The sequence below is a fragment of the Pteropus vampyrus genome, unplaced genomic scaffold, assembly GCF_000151845.1.
Source record: "Pteropus vampyrus isolate Shadow unplaced genomic scaffold, Pvam_2.0 Scaffold40, whole genome shotgun sequence".
Classification (NCBI taxonomy): domain Eukaryota; kingdom Metazoa; phylum Chordata; class Mammalia; order Chiroptera; family Pteropodidae; genus Pteropus; species Pteropus vampyrus.
In genome coordinates this window covers 7,814,187-7,819,487 of record NW_011888821.1, presented here as the reverse complement: position 1 = coordinate 7,819,487, position 5,301 = coordinate 7,814,187, and positions in this window count along the sequence as shown.

Sequence of the window (5,301 nt, the reverse complement as noted above, 5' to 3'; positions counted from 1 at the left end):
TGGCTGCTCATCGGATTTGGACCTTCCTTCTTCCTGGACATACAAACAGCCATACTTCCCAGCAGTCCTTGCACCTAGGTGGGGCCACATGCCTGAGTCCATGAATAAAACGGGAATGGAAATGATGTGCCACTCCCTGCTCTGGCCCATCAAATCCTACCATGCATGCTTCACCATGCCATATCTCTAAGGTGATCTTGGAAGCCCTGTGCTGGAGATGGCAGACTCTCTGAGCCTGTGCTCCAAATGACTGTGCATGATACAAACTTCTCTCTCCCTGTTCCACCTAGAACCACGCTTAACTGTAACATGAGTCAGAAATAAATTGCCATGCATGTGCCATTCAGTCTGGGCCTATTTGTTAGAGCAGGTTAGCCGCCCCTAACTAATTCCCTGATAAAATGTCTGGTGGTTAAGAGTTCACATTTTAGAGTCAGAAACACTTGAGTTCAAGTCCCAGTGACACCACTTACTGCGTGACGTCAGTACTTAACTACTCTGAGCCTCAGTTTCCTCTTCAGTTTGTTTTGAGAATCAAATGAGAAAATTAAAAAGGCCTTAGTATTGTACCTAAGATGAAGAAGGGGGCGTGGCCAACGGTACCAAGTGTCTCCGAAGCCAGCTGCATCCCGCCATTCCTTGGATTCTGGAGACACGTGCCCAAGCTAGCTCGAGCTGGGTTTTTAACCCTCGCAAACAAGACTGCAAACCAATTCAACACTGCTCCAAGCATTAATGTCTCTCTCAACCCATCACCCAGGCAGAGATGGTCCAGCCTGGGCAAACCCAGGGAAAGGCCAGCTCACCCCCAGGCAGGCTTAGGACAGAGCCAGTGGGCAGTCACTGGCCAGATGTCCTCTGCACCTGAGTGGCAGAACCAGGTCCCGAAACCAGAAAGACCGCCGAAAAAGCAGCCTTTCCCAAGTCATGGCCCCATCCCTGGTGCCCACTCAGGTCAGGCTACCCTGTCTTCCTGGACAGAGAAGTCACAGATAAGCAGGCAGTGGTTAGTGTGCCCAGGTTGAAAACATTTCTAGATGGCATCTCTGGAAGGCCCTCAAAGCCAGCAAAGGCTAAGTCATGCCCAAGAGGCCAGAAGGCCCAATATGGTAGGGATGGTTCAGAGTCCTGATGAACGAGGCCTTGCAGTGCCCTCCTCCTGTGCCAGATGGCCATCACTCGAGGGGTCCAGAGCAGCAGGTGGGTAGCGCCATGCCAGGCAGGGGTAATGAGCAGGGCTCCAAGCTCAATCTCTCTCTCTCTCTCTCACACACACACACGCACGCACTCACGCACAAATGCATGCATACACAGAGAACTGCATTCACACTTCATACACGCACATACTCTCCTTCCAAACTCAACACCTGCTGCTGACAACATAACAGTGGGCCACAGTGTGGCACGGAGCGAACCCTGGAGTCTGAGCCCACATTTTTTGCACGTGTCAGGGGGATAAAGATACTCGACAACACCCTTGAGTTGCATCCCCCACAAGGTCCCTGCCTACAGATCCCACCAAACCTGCCTCATGTACATGGTCCCCCCAAACCCTTCCCCGCTGGCTCCCCAAGGATCCATCACTGTCCCGGCAACTGCAGAGAGCACTAGAGCTATACCAGCAGGACAGAGACGGCCAGGTTTCCTAGAAGCACAGCCAGAGACAGAATGGGGGGTCTGAGGGGTCCTAAGGGACGGCTCTCGGGAGAAGGGAAGTGAGAGCCACAGGAAGCAGGGCGGAGAGCCGAGTGAGAATGTGGTCTCCAGCATCCGGCCTTAGCCTGAGTCCATGGGAACGCTGGAACCCAGACTGCATGTACCCCTGCAAGGCAGGGGCCGGCAATTCCTACTGCTGAATCGGTCATCGGGCCACGGCGCCCTCTCCCGGGTCAGGCAGCTCCCATCTGGAGAGGGCCATTCTCCAGAGAAGGGGACAGCTATGAGCTCTCGGCAGCCAGCACTCACAGCAGCAGCAGAAAGGGGCGCTGGCCAGGTAAAGGCGATCCAGGTAGGACCCTGGCAGTGTCTGCATCACTGCAGACCAAAGGAAGGAAAGGGAGAATTCACCTCTACCCATTTTGACAGCTTTCAAAATACTGAACATTTGTCATGGCATGGGCCCTGACCAATCAGAACAACACTGTGATCAACCCCATGGCTAGCTGTAAAATACGGGCACAGCCACACCAGTGGGGATCAGCTGAATGTCAGCCCCACTTCTGCCAAGAGATTATGCTATGAATCGAACCCTGCAGCTGTTGCTCCGTAAGCATCATTTCACGGGCCCCTCGCAACTGCCTGTAATGCCGCCATTATCTCCATTTCGCTGCAAACAGCCTAGGGTTCAGGGACATTAAACAGTTCTCCTAAAGTCCCACGGTCCAGTAAATAACAGAGGCAGGGCCTGCACTCAGACCTTTCTGGCTCCAGAGCCGGGAAAATTTTTCCACTCTGTCTCACTGGCTTGAAAAAGATCAAAAAAGAAAACAAGCAAGAGAAGCCCTGCTTCCAAGAGACACGAGGGTCCCTCGGTGATGCTGGGATCACGATTTCATCATGTTCAGAGGGGAATGAAAGGGACAGGAAACAAGCAAAGCGTGATCCCCTGTCATGTCGGGAGAGGCTCTTTTCAGAGAAATGTACGTTTCACAGAATCGATATGCTCTGAAGTCTCGGAAAGCCGATGAAGACATGCAGCCCCGACCCGCGCGCGCTACGAGAGGCAACAGCAATTAAAACAAATCCTCTGATGCAATTAGGTCATAAACATTCAATATTAATGATCCATTTCAGTCCCAAAGAAGCGAGTTGTGTGCTCTGTTGTCAAAAGCCCGACTTGTCCCAAAATGAGATTTCTCGCCCTTCCTGCTAAGGATGATGACAGAACTTGCGTCCCCAATCCAGGGGTCAGCAAACTTTTTCTGTAAAGGGCAAGCTAGTAAATATTTTGTAAGCCATACGATCTCTGTGATAACCGCTCAACTTATGCCCTTATCTCCCCCACCTCATGGGCCACGTCCTGTCTGTCTCCTTGGAGGCCATCCTCTGAAGGTTGAACTGTCCCCCGCAGAGCTTGCTTGGCCTCTTTGCTGTTCCTCAGACTCAAGAAACCTATGCAGTCACTGTCCCCTCCCCTCCACCTGGCAGCTCTTATTCCAAACCTTTGCATAACCGGCTCAAATGTCACCTCCTCAGAGTGGCCTTCCCTGCCACATTGCCTTGTTCATTTTTTTTTTTTTAAACACTTATTGAGTATCCAAGAAGTTCTCATTTACTTGTCTGCTGCCCTCTCTCCCATCAGCGCTACGCGTCAGGAGAGTCGAGGCTTGGCTGTGTCCTCACCGCTCAGTCCGCAGAGCAGTGCCTGGCAAAGGCCAGATGCTCGGTTAATACTTGTTGAGTGAATGAATGACTCCCTGCAAAGATCAAACTTTAACAAAGCACCTACTAGACTAGTTGCCAGCAAATTTCTTCTAGAACGGGCCAGAGAGTAAATATTGTAAGCTTCGTAGGTCATATAGTTTTTACACAACTACTCACCACTGCCACCGCAGGGCGAAAGTAGGCATGGACGATCTGTAAACAAATGGGCGTGGCTGTGTTCCCACGACACTTTATTTATAAAAACAGGTGGCAGAAGAGATTGGCCCGAGGGCCACAGTTTGCTAACCCTGTACACAACCAATTCAAGTCTTAGTCTTCATATGTGAACAGTTCTTTGCCATCATAACTGAGTATCAATCATCACTTAGGTGAGGCATTCTTGAAACTGAGAGGGAAGCAGTATTTTTAGTAGGCAGCAAAATGTTCTTTTTCCATCCTCCTGCCCACCTCAGCCCATGCAAAGAGGGAAGAGCGGCCCGCCCCGAGTCTGATGGCTCAGCAGCTGTTTGCCACCTCTCCCGCTCGGCTCAGAAAACAGTAACAGGATGAAAATGCCGCAGCTGTCTGCTCCCTCCCTCTTGCCAGCTGCCTCCCCTGCCGAGACTAGACAGGGAGGGAATGCCATCAGTCTCTGGAGGCATCGACTCTGCACAGATTTGGGGACTACTTGTTCCCATGCAGTCATCTATTTCACAAAATCCTCCAATTCCAAAAAGCAGCTGCGAGATGGGCTGCTGCTTCATCCACAGAGTGGAACAGTGAAAAAATTCACTCGTCCAAAAGGACGTGTAAATTGGTGGCATCCTGAACCCCAGGCGTACGGCACGGCAGAAGTGGTGTAGTCACAATATTCGTGATCTAACCACAATCCCACCACTGCATCATGAAGCATAAACACTTGCTCCAACGGAGAAGGGGACAGGAAGAGGGTTATATCGTACCTTCCTGGAAAGGAGCCTCCTGGCCCTAGCACACAGTAGGCCCACAGGAACATGAGTCTCTTTCCCTCTCTAGGCATGTCATGATAATATCATGGTCATTTTGCTAATGGAAAGTAAAAGCCAGAAGTGGTGGGTGACACTGAGCAGGCCTTGTCAAGTTTTATGGGAAGTGGAGCTGACTTCTATTGGTTTTGCCCACCCAGGACCACTAGTTCCTTAGAAAATGCAGCATCCAGGTCACAGGAGCTACCCACGGCACAGACATAGGGTGGCTTAGGTCTGGCCAGGCCCCAGAGACTGCAGCGCGCCCACCACCCTCCCCAGGCCTGACACATGATGCTGTGAGTTCGAAGCCCTCCATTGGCTGGGCCTGCAAACTGGGATGGTGTGAGGCCCGATGCTGCAGGCGACAGAAGCAGAATAAACCGGCACAGGCCAAAATCCAGTGTCCCTGAAAATCTGCTCCCAGTTACCTATCATCATCTCCACTTTTGTGGATGTGTGCCCAACGTCTGCCCCTGTCCCTGCCCCTGCCCCTGCCTCAGGCAGAGCAGTGACTGAGCGAACAGCCCTGGGCCTGGTTTACATGTCTGTCATGTAACATTTTGCTGTTTCCAGCAAAGCGGTCTTTCAGAGCTGATCCCGGAGAGCTGGCGTAGGGCCTCGAAGGAGGAAAGAACAAGGCCAACACACAAAGGGAAGCAGAGCCAGGAGACTGAGACGGAGCCTGGACCCAGCCCTGGATACAGCCAGGCCTTCGATTGCTCAATTATGTCATCGGCGAAATGCCCTGTTTTGCTTAAGCTAGTTGGAGTTGAGTTTCTATTAGTCGAGCTAAAAGAGCCTTGACTAACACACGAGTAGACACGCACCACTTTGCCGGGAGGCTCGCAGCCTGTCCATTCACGTAACAGACACTTACGGATAACTGTTCCAGTTACCTAACGTTAGATAACAAGTTACCCCAAACCGCAGA